Source organism: Medicago sativa, chromosome 5 (assembly GCF_051527215.1).
Source record: "Medicago sativa cultivar Bolivia chromosome 5, Bolivia_mono, whole genome shotgun sequence".
NCBI classification, from domain to species: domain Eukaryota; kingdom Viridiplantae; phylum Streptophyta; class Magnoliopsida; order Fabales; family Fabaceae; genus Medicago; species Medicago sativa.
Window position 1 is genome coordinate 28,085,272 of NC_140753.1, and position 12,205 is coordinate 28,097,476.

At 28.5% G+C, this 12,205-nt stretch overlaps 1 long non-coding RNA gene across 1 annotated transcript; it reads right to left on the bottom strand.

Annotated features, from left to right (window-relative positions):
* Window positions 1–9,042: 9,042 nt before the first annotated feature.
* LOC146921526 (uncharacterized) lies at window positions 9,043–11,899 on the bottom strand. The gene is made up of 2 exons (XR_015012159.1): window positions 11,014–11,899; window positions 9,043–9,374 (listed from the first exon to the last, which is right to left on the bottom strand). It is a non-coding gene; the product is annotated as an uncharacterized LOC146921526 (long non-coding RNA).
* Window positions 11,900–12,205: the final 306 nt, after the last annotated feature.

Below are 12,205 nucleotides of genomic sequence, written 5' to 3' on the forward strand. Positions count from 1 at the left end.
AAAGATCCTAATTTGAGTGACTTGGTAAAAATAAAACTCTAAATCATTGCATCAAAAAGGGAAAGGAAAAAAAAATGCTCTGAATTGCATTCTAATTTTTCTGTCTTACCAAACCCTGGCTCCAAATTAGTATCGGCCAGAAAAATAAAGGACCACAAATAAATTAAGCTCGGTATATTCATTAGAATACAAAAATAAGGGAGTTTTTTTTTTTTTGAGAGAAAAATAAGGGAGTTTTTTTTTTTTTGACAAGAGAAAAATAAGGGAGTTATTAAGCCATGTATTGTATAGAACAATGCAAGACAGAACAATGCAATATAAGACAACAGCAAATAAAAATCTTCTATGGTTTTGAACGTTTTTTATCTTATATACTATGTTTGGTGAACAAAATGTTATTTTGATATTTTAGACAACATGGAATTAAAACAAAAAGTTTTGTTGTGATTTAGTAATGGACAAATATTTTTATTAATTGTTATCTAGTTTGTTCTATCACAGAAACAGTTTTCAAATAAACAAAGAACCTTTGCCTTGCATGATTTGAACAACTAAATATAGGTCTTGTAAATCCAACTCTCACCTAGTTGAAAGTTGTCGTTTGGTTTCCGTCTTTTACATTCACCTTCTCTTTCTGTTACGTTCTCACTCTAATTTTATTTTTCTAACCTTATCTCATTTATAGCAATAATTGTTTTAGGGGGTGTGCTACACTATACAGAGTAGGTTGGGCGCATCAATAGTATATATATAAAGTAAGGTTTTTTATGCCACATGTCACTTCCACATTCATTCTCAATATTTTTATTATTTTTTCTATTTTATTTAACATAAATATCTCAACAAACTTTTGATCTTATGCGCTCAGTATTTTTTATCTCAACAAACTACACTTCAATTAATCAATCAATAGTATATATATAAAGTAAGGTTTTTTATGCCATATGTCACTTCCACATTCATTCACAATATTTTTATTATTTTTTCTATTTTATTTAACATAAATATCTCAACAAACTTTTGATCTTATGCACTCAGTATTTTTTATCTCAACAAACTACACATCAATCAATCAATCAATAGTATATATATAAAGTAAGGTTTTTATGCCACATGTCACTTCCACATTCATTCTCAATATTTTTATTATTTTTTCTATTTTATTTAACATAAATATCTCAACAAACTTTTGATCTTATGCACTCAGTATTTTTTATCTCAACAAACTACACATCAATCAATCAATCAATAGTATATATATAAAGTAAGGTTTTTTATGCCACATGTCACTTCCACATTCATTCTCAATATTTTTATTATTTTTTCTATTTTATTTAACATAAATATCTCAACAAACTTTTGATCTTATGCACTCAGTATTTTTTATCTCAACAAACTACACTTCAATTAATCAATCAATAGTATATATATAAAGTAAGGTTTTTTATGCCACAAGTCACTTCCACATTCATTCTCAATATTTTTATTATTTTTTCTATTTTATTTAACATAAATATCTCAACAAACTTTTGATCTTATGCACTCAGTATTTTTTATCTCAACAAACTACACATCAATCAATCAATCAATCAATAGTATATATATAAAGTAAGGTTTTTTATGCCACGTGTCGCTTCCACGTTTATTCTCAATATTTTTATATTTTTTTCCTATATTTTATTTGACATCTTAGTTGACATAAAAATCTCAACAAACTTTTGATCTTATCCACTAAATATTTTATTCCTAATATTTTTGTGTAGCCAAAATATCTCAACAAACTATATATAATACTTTCAATACTATCCATTAAATCTTCCTTTATTTTTTTTCTTTCATTTTTTTAGGAAAAGAAGTTTCAATTAGTTTTTTTCTTTGAGGAAAAAAAGGCTTCAAATTGTTTTTTTTTAACTATAAATAAAGGAGAATTTTTTAATCCCGTAAACACATATTTTGAGCAGAAACTGAAACTCAAACCTTCTTTTGATCTCAGCTTTTTCTTTCTTCAGGTTTGACAAACACCTATGCTATTGTTTCTTTTACTTATGCTTAGATTTTTATTTTTATATATAATATGAAAAGGAACTAACACCTACGAGTGAGTTTACCGATTGTTTTTTCTTTCTTTCAGGTCCTTGAACTATTGTTGCTGGCATCCATTACAAACACCTACGAGTTTCAGGTCCTTAACTAACACCTATACTATTGTTTCTGTTTCAAGTCCTTGAACTAACACCTATACTATTTTTTTTCTTTTCGTTTCAACAGTAGCGTTTTTATATTATTAATCACCTATAGTATTATCACCGATACTATTTTTTCAAGTCCTTTTCGTTTTAATATTATTAATCAGTAGCGTTTTGATTTTAATAATAATATTTCAGGGCCTGAAATATTTTTATTTAATTTTATATTTAATTCCTAATATTTTATGTAGCCAAAATGTCTCAACAAACTATATATAATACTTTCAATACTATCCATTAAATATTTCTTTTTTTTTAGGAAAAGAAGTTTCAATTAGTTACTATCTAATCTTTTAGCACCATATTATTCAATTAGTTTTTTTCATTGAGGAAAAAAAAGGCTTCGGTTTTTTTTTTTAACTATAAATAAAGGAGAATTTTTTAATCACGTAATCACATATATTGAGCAGGAACTGAAACTCAAACCTTCTTTTGATCTAAGCTTTTTCTTTCTTCAGGTTTGACAAACACCTATACTATTGTTTCTTTTACTTATGCTTAGATTTTTATTTTTATATATAATATAAGAGGGAACTAACACCTACGAGTGAGTTTACCGATTGTTTTTTTCTTTCTTTCAGGTCCTTGAACTATTGTTGCTGGCATCCATTACAAACACCTACGAGTTTCAGGTCCTTAACTAACACCTATACTATTGTTTTTGTTTCAAGTCCTTGAACTAACACCTATACTATTTTTTTTCTTTTCGTTTCAACAGTAGCGTTTTTATATTATTAATCACCTATACTATTATCACCGATACTATTTTTTCAAGTCCTTTTCGTTTTAATATTATTAATCAGTAGCGTTTTGATTTTAATAATAATATTTCAGGGCCTGAAATATTTTTATTTAATTTTATATTTAATTCCTAATATTTTATGTAGCCAAAATGTCTCAACAAACTATATATAATACTTTCAATACTATCCATTAAATATTTCTTTTTTTTTAGGAAAAGAAGTTTCAATTAGTTACTATCTAATCTTTTAGCACCATATTATTCAATTAGTTTTTTTCATTGAGGAAAAAAAAGGCTTCGGTTTTTTTTTAACTATAAATAAAGGAGAATTTTTTAATCACGTAATCACATATATTGAGCAGGAACTGAAACTCAAACCTTCTTTTGATCTAAGCTTTTTCTTTCTTCAGGTTTGACAAACACCTATACTATTGTTTCTTTTACTTATGCTTAGATTTTTATTTTTATATATAATATAAGAGGGAACTAACACCTACGAGTGAGTTTACTGATTGTTTTTTTTTCTTTCCAGGTCCTTGAACTATTGTAGTTGGCATCCATTACAAACACCTATGAGTTTCAGGTGCTTGAACTAACACCTATACTATTGTTTCTGTTTCACGTCCTTGAACTAACACCTATACTATTTTTTTTTCTCTTTTCGATTTAACAGTAGCGTTTTAATATTATTAATCACCTATACTATTATCACATATACTATTTTTTTCTGGTCCTTTCGTTTCAATATTATTAATCAGTAGCGTTTTGATTTTAATAATAATATTTCAGGTCCTAAAATATTATTATTTCACCAGTAGCGTTTTAATATTATTAATCACCTATACTATCATTTTATGATAACACCTATACTTTTATTTCAAGTCCTTATTTCTAAATAATTATTATATACATATATCAACCAATTTTTAATCCTGCTTTTTAATATAACATGTTTTCATCTTTTTGTTATTTTTATTTTTTGATTTTTGTAGACGAATTTTTTAACAGCATTTTAAAAATTTCTAATCATGTTTACACACACTTGCAGTACCTTCATTCAAATTTGATTCCTATTTAACCAATAAATTTCATCAGTTTGGTTTCTAATTTTCTTTTTCAGAAATTATGGCTGCCAAATTTGACCTCATTGATAGCATAACAATCAATAATAAGTATAGAGTATGCAGATTCAAGATTAGGATCATTAGAATGTGTAGAATGCCAAACTTTAAAGATAGAGACCAGGTTGATTTAATCGATATGGTTTTCATGGATGAAAAAGTATGCATCAGTTCTTTTTCCTTATTAACTTTTATTTGTTTTGTTTTTATTATTGTTTTATTATTCACAATTTTTGTTGACTGAAAGTAGGAGTCCCAATAATGTTGAAGGTACAAAAATTGGGAAACAACGTCCTTGAGTGCACAATTCTGACTGGGACAAATATCAGAGACATTGTTCTCATTCCTAGAATGAGCATGATTACAAACAACCTTAATCTACCATTCAAGTTTAAAAGAAGACAATTTCCAACATCCATTTGTTTTGGTATGACCATTAACAAATCTCAAGGACAGACACTTTCAGTTGTTGGGTTGTATCTTCCAAAACCAGTCTTTAGTTATGGTCAACTGTATGTTGCTCTTTCAAGGGTTAAAAGTAAGCAAGGGCTAAGGATACTTATTGAAAATAGTGTTGATTTTCTTCCGAATACAACAATTAATGTTGTATACAAAGAAGTATTTGAAAACTTAATATTGCAAGATATGTAGCATTTGTCTTTTATACATTAATTGGGATTTAATTTTATCGACAAAGTACTATTCCTTTCAATTATCACATTATTATATTTTATTTTTGCATACTACACTTATTAATTACTACTTTTGTATTCCAAGATTAGATAGCTTATTTTATGTACGTTAATAATTATTATTTTTAAATTTAAATCATTTCATTTTTTTCATGTATGTGTCCATGAACATATATAACCTTATTTAATATTTACTATGATTATCCCGAGCAACGCCGGGTCACTACACTAGTTACATAATAGGAGAAGCAGGAGGGTGTATTTTTTTTAACAAAAACAGGTGCTTTATTGTTTAGTGTTGTTTCTTTACTGTGTGATTTTTGTTTGTTTGCTTAGATTGGAGATACTCATTTTAAGCCTATTTCATTAAGATTATTTGGTGATAATAATATCACGTTGTTTGAGTAAGAAATAACTTTTAGTAATTTTAATTGTGTTTAAGTTTTTTTACTCGAAAAAAATTATTTTTATAAAAAAAAGTCATTTCGTTACAAATTATTATGCAGAAAATCAAAAGCTATACATCAATTACTTTTTTAAAACACTACCAAAAAAAAAACAATTACTTTTTAAAAAAAATATTTTTATAGGAGAGAGAAAGGTGCAAAATTATATTTTATAATTTTAAACAAACAAAAAATAATTTCAGTGGTTTTTTAAACGGTTAGAAATATAACTTATTAGAAATGTGTAGTTTTTTCCTTAAAAAAAAAAAAAAGAAATGTGTAGTTTGGCTTGACCCAAAAAAAAAAGAAATGTGTAGTTTGGTGATCAAATTAAGCAAACATATAGTGGTCCTTTTTATTTACCTATCACAGTAAATTTTGAAAAGACTTTTTCGTAAACAATATTTAAAATGGTGTTTGCATTTTCACCTTCAACACTAATTATCAAAAAATAAAGGATGTGATGTAATATGAAAACAATGAAAACTTACGTGATCTTATGGATATTATAACTGGATATCCATATAGCAATTAGGTTATTGAGTCATACTATTAGTTTATTGGTGAGTCATATTGTGCTTGCTTCATTAGTCATTAATGTTTGTTCTCGAAGTTATTGTATTTCTCTATAAATAGAACTCATATGATTTCGGGACTTTTGTAATGTTTTCTATATTTCAGTCTATAATTCTAGTTTTTCCAAAACATAGCAATTTTAGGGGGTTTTTGAAGTAATTCACGAAGAAATCATGCAAATCAAGAACATCCGAAGAATTACGAAGATTCAAGGAAACAAAGAATGAAGATTCAAGAGGCCTCGGAAGACTTACAAATGGGAGGAATTATGTTCCCAAGTCCTGGGGCAAGTTATTTGAAGACGAAGACTTAAAACGACAGAAAATCGAAGAATTTGGGCCTAGGATAGAGATGGCATGCGCTTAGCACATGGGGAATGTGCCTAGCACATGGAGAAGCATCCATGCGCCTAGGGCATTGTTCATGCGCCTAGGGCATGGCTTTTGCCATACACTCATGTGCTAGGCATGCATGCTGGCAATGTGCCCCGTGCATCTGAAAATGCGGGGCACAAGCGTCTTTTCCTGATATTATTTTGGGTAAAGCCCGCACTTTTAGTCCAAACTCAGGTATAAACTCTCACTATAAATACCAGTCTTTCTTATTCAGAATTTCTCGTTCAGAACTGTGGCAGGTCAAAGGGAATGCGACTTTGGAGCTTCGGGGGAGTTTTTATCTTCTCCTTGATTTTCTAGGGTATGTTTTTATCTTTAGTAATTTGTTTTTAGTTATCATGTGTAACTAAATCTTTTTAGGTTAGAATTCTAAGATGAACCTTTGTATATTTTTGTTGGATATTTATTTAATATAATATGTCGTTTATTTTATTTATTTATTCTTTTGTTCGCTATTAAGTTTTATTAGGATATAGTTTTATTCCTATGAGAGGCGCAACCCTAGATTAGGTACTTAGGTTGTGACAGGGCCTAATATTGCTATCACTAACTGGATGTTTATATCTTGATATTTATATCTTTTTACTGATAACTATTTGTCTAGGAAGTAAGTGATCATTAACCAAAGATACCATAGGAATTGTTGACTCTAGACGTAGGTACCCAGTGGCTAGAACCCATTGGGTCGTGAGGTGTATTACCGAAGCTAGGAATTAACTGGTTAGTAATTAGGGAAACAAGCACCTAGCTGTCTGACTTAAGATTATAACCTAGTAAAACCATTCTCTTGAAACCCTTAGTAAGGTAGACGTAGATTAGGGCTGCCCGTTTGTAGAACTACTAAGTAAGCGTAGAGAGTGTGCTATGAGTGTCCTAAGATTCGTAGATGGGCAGACCTAAGGGAACCTTGGCCTTCATTGCCTTGGGAAACACTAGAAAGCCAATATAAAGTTTATGTTTCAATTACCTTTTAATTAGCAAGACCCTGCACGTAAGGATCACTGTGCGATCAACAGGTGCAGTTAGGCATCAGAGGGAAAGGCCTAATTAGGTACCCAGTGGCTAAAACCCATTGGGTCAGATGGTTCCCTACCTATTTAGGAAACTCCCAACAGCCTCATCACTTGTATAGTTTACTTAAGATAAATAAACATGACATTTGTATTACTTATTATCCAACAACGAATATACAGAAGGGATTCAAAGAATCATAAACGCTGATTATTTTTCTACATCCAAAAACAGGTAAACTCGCTCTGTTGCAAACAGATAAAAATTGCAACTTAACTTATATACCGTCAAACTTACAAAAATAAGTAACGAGAATTGTTCGGACGAAAGAACAATCCCTGTGGATACGATACTCTACTTATCACTTTATTACTTGATGAAAACGACAGGAACACTTGCCATAACCGTAATTAAGTACAACATCACGTACGCGTTCACCAGTTCTCTCCATTCTTTCGAGTTTTCAAAGAGACTGACAATTTTTTACACAAAGTATAAGACACTTTAATGCTGAAATTTTGAGCAAACAACTATGAATTTAATTTTAATCCAACATCATGATGATACACTATCCTTAGGGAGAATGTAATGAACACAACACTTCGTTTATTGCCCGGTTTAAATGGAGATGAAGTTAAACAATAAATGTTAATTTGTCGAGTTATATTGTTTTGGAATTGATTTTGCGTACTTGTTTATTTTTTTGTTATGATTTATTTTAGAAATTAATTAATGAATTGATCTTTCTAAAGCATGCTTACCCTTGAACAAATGAGTGCATTTAAAAAAATATAATGAATGATTGGAAATGAAAAATATGAACATAAGGTATTGTGAATGAATGAATGAATGTGGTAAATGAATATAGTGGTAGCCGGTGATGGATATTGTGAAAAATGCACGTTTAGGTGCTTAAAATACATCAATTCTTAAAAAAAAATGATGTTATGTTAACTTACTTAAAACCAGGGACGGACCCAGGAATTTTAAGCAGTGTAGGCCATATATATATATATATATATATATATATATATATATATATATATATATATATAAGGCAATTCTATAGTTAATTAACGCTTAATCCCTAAAAAAAAGTTAATTAACGCTTAACTATTTTTTGGTTGGATCTTTTTTTCTTGATAAATTTACCTTTAACAACTCAATTTTTTTTTTCAAACTTAAATTTTAATTCAAACTCCAAACTAAGTATAGGAAATTTGAAAACTATTTGTGTATTTTAGTTAAACTTCTCTTGTTAAAATTCTTTTCAAATCTAGATATAGATACAATAAAACGCAGACAAGCTAATAAAAGTTGACACCGAATGTCAAATTAAACTTTAACACCAAATCTCTACCTATTGTTTTTTAAAATTCAAAGGCTAATAATACTACTCTAAATTAAGTCTCATGAATTTCTATTTTATGAGTGCCACTCCTCAATATTCTTTCTTAAGCCCAATTGACAATTTGACATTGTTTTATGCTGACCAAAAATACAATTGTGTTATGTTGTAGGCATTTCCAGTGTATTAGGCAGTCTTTCAAAACCTCTACCACTCAAATACTAGATGTCACTACCACACATATGTACTAGTATTTAAAAAAATATATTCTTAACTAAGTGAGGGCCAAGGCCCACATACAGCTTCAAGTGGGTCCGTCCCTGCTTAAAACTGACGCATGTTAACTGTCATTTGGGTCAGCGCAAATTAACTCATGTTGGATATTTAGAGTGCGAATATGCAGTTTTGAAAGGAAGAAGTGTAAAATTCTTAATTTTTTTCCGCCGCAATTTTACAAAATATCCATAAGAAGAAAGAATTATCAAATTCTTATGATTTTAAATTATGTGCTACAATAAGGCGATGTGAAAATAACATTACAATGGAATCTTTTGCATTTTGATAAAGATGAAATTGTTTAATGATTTAATCACCATTTTGCAAACAAGAAATCTATGTAAAGAAATGTTGAAAGGTCGCATTTGTTTCATCCAAGCCACTTAATTTGAAACTAATAAATGTCAAAATAAAGTTGGACCATAATGAGGAAGTTTGATAAAATAAGCTATCCCTTGAGTAAAAAAAAAAAAAAAGGCTAAATGCTGCCACATCAAAATACCCTCCTATTTGCATTAGATCTGTATTAAAAAAAAAAGTGTAAATTTTCACATAAGACATCCCAAGCGACAAAAAGCAAAGTGGTCCATGTAAACAAGAATGGATGAATGAAAATTGAAAACAATTTAAGGGTTAATACATTTTTACCCCCCTGTAATATAGGCGAGTTCCGGTTTTCCCCCCTGTAAAAAAGATTCTTTCGATTCCAACCCTGAAATATGAAGATTCCGTCGAAAACACCCCTGGTCAAATCTGGCACACGCCAGGTGCTGATGTGGCGCGCCACGTCACCTTTTTTGATGACGTGGCACGCTGACTGTATAATTATTTTTATTTTTTATTTTTTTAATGGGGACACGTGGCATTTCCTATTTTTTAATAAAAAAATATTTTTTTAATAAAAAAAAATATTTTTTTAATAATTAAAAAAATATTTTTTTTAAGTTTTTTTTAAAAAATTTTTAAAAAAAATAAAAAAACAAAAAAAATTCTTAACAAATAAAAAAAATGAAAAAATACCGAAATTTTTTTAAAAAAATTGGAAAAATTAATAAAAATGAAAACAAAAATCTGGAAAATTTTAAAAATAAAAAGTAAAATCTGGAAAAATTAAAAAAATGATAACATTATGGAAAAAATTAATAAATTTAGAAAAATTCATATTTCCGGATTTTTTCAATACCGGAAAAATGAAAAAAAAATCATATTTTTTTTCGGAAAGTACTTGTCATTCAACCGTATAACATGATTTATATACCGGTGTCAATCAATATACATTGTATCTTGTTATTCGGACATGGTTTTTATAAATATGATTAATCTTCAAATTTTTGAAAATGATGAATCTTGAAATTTTTGAAAAAAGATTAATCATATTTACAAAAACTAAATTTTCGAAAAAAAAAGATAAAAAAATATGAATTTTCGAAAAAAATATTTAAATAGTAGAAGTTCAAATAGTAAAACAAATATAAATTATGTTTGACTCAAATACCATTGAAACTAGTAGACACTAACATAAAAAATGTTTTGAGCAGTTTGTATGTTTTTCGAAAAAAATATGAATTATGTTTGACTCAATTACCATATTTTTTTTTATCTTTTTTTTTTTCGAAAATTTATATTTTGTAAATATGATTAATCTTTTTTCAAAAATTTCAAGATTGGTCATTTTCAAAAATTTGAAGATTATTCATATTTATAAAAACCATGTCCGAATAACTGGATACAATGTATATTGATTGACACCGGTATATAAATCATGTTATACGGTTGAATGACAAGTACTTTCCGAAAAAAAATATGATTTTTTTTTCATTTTTCCGGTATTGAAAAAATCTGGAAATATGAATTTTTCAAAATTTATTAATTTTTTCCATGATGTTATCATTTTTTTAATTTTTCCACGTGTCCCTATTAAAAAAATAAAAAATAAAAATAATTATACAGTCAGCGTGCCACGTCATCAAAAAAGGTGACGTGGCGCGCCACATCAGCACCTGGCGTGTGCCAGATTTGACCAGGGGTGTTTTCGACGGAATCTTCATATTTCAGGGTTGGAATCGAAAGAATCTTTTTTACAGGGGGGAAAACCGGAACTCGCCTATATTACAGGGGGGTAAAAATGTATTAACCCACAATTTAATTGTTTCACCCCACCTATGACACGAAAATCGAACATCCCAATGTGATTAAACTTATTAGAGCACCTTACCCTTTGATTTGTGTTATTTGAACATCATATATGTGACAACTTTTGTGACAACCAAAATTTTACAAAGAAAATGAAATATTGACACAAAAACCAAAGCAGTAGAGAGAGAAAGTAAAAAGATAATGTGAATATGAGAGAGAAAGTTGTCACAAAAGTTGTCAAAAATGGTTGTTCAAATATCATTTCTCTATCCTTTGTTTAGTTTGCTTCAAGCCTCCAATGCAACAAAAATGTCATTCTTATTCTTAGGTGAGATGTCAATAACAAATGCCAATGCTTAACTTCATATGAATCCATCGACCTACACACATATACAATATTGAAAGCTACCAACAAATTTCTGTTGCCTAACTCAATATAAAAATTCAATAATATGATCCAAAAAGAAAGGAACATCATTGTGTTTAGTTAGTAACTTGTAAATAAAGTTTGTTGGATTATAAATGGTGAACGCAATGGTAGCATGAAGTTTGGTTGAGTATATACTCTTCATCCAATTCTGCAACACGTTACATTTTTATATTAATTTATCTTAAAAATAAATCTAAATATTAAATAATTTTTGTCAGGGTGTCGATATCTAACTAAACTCCAAAATACCTAAAAATTTATCATTAGAAATACAATTTAATTGATAGCTACAAAATTGTTAATATATAAAGGCCATGAGTTTGAATCGAAGATTCTTCGCATTTCACCACTTAAACGTATGAGTTTAACTACTAACCTATTTGGTAAAAAAATAACGTTTGCAATTGTTGAATGCTTTGTGTTTCTTCGTAACAAGAACGAGGTGTTACTGCTGGATGGTAGCAAAAGTTACATTTTATTAAAAAAAAAACCTTAAAAAATAATTATAATAAATATGAAAGTTTGTTTTTTTAAGTTAAGTGCGAAAGTTACATATCACCTGATAGGTAGCAAACGAAGCTTTTGGCAAAATATGGGCATTTTAGTAAATTACTCTCTTGCCGGCTATGAGCCTGCCACTTTCACAAGCTTAGTACTATTAAACGTATTTTACATATGGAATTTTTAAAAATTCAAAAATGAAATTTTATTTAGATCAAACAAATAGTTTTTTATACAAAAAATATTTTTTTCCAACCAAAACTAATATAGTTGTAAGATCCTAAT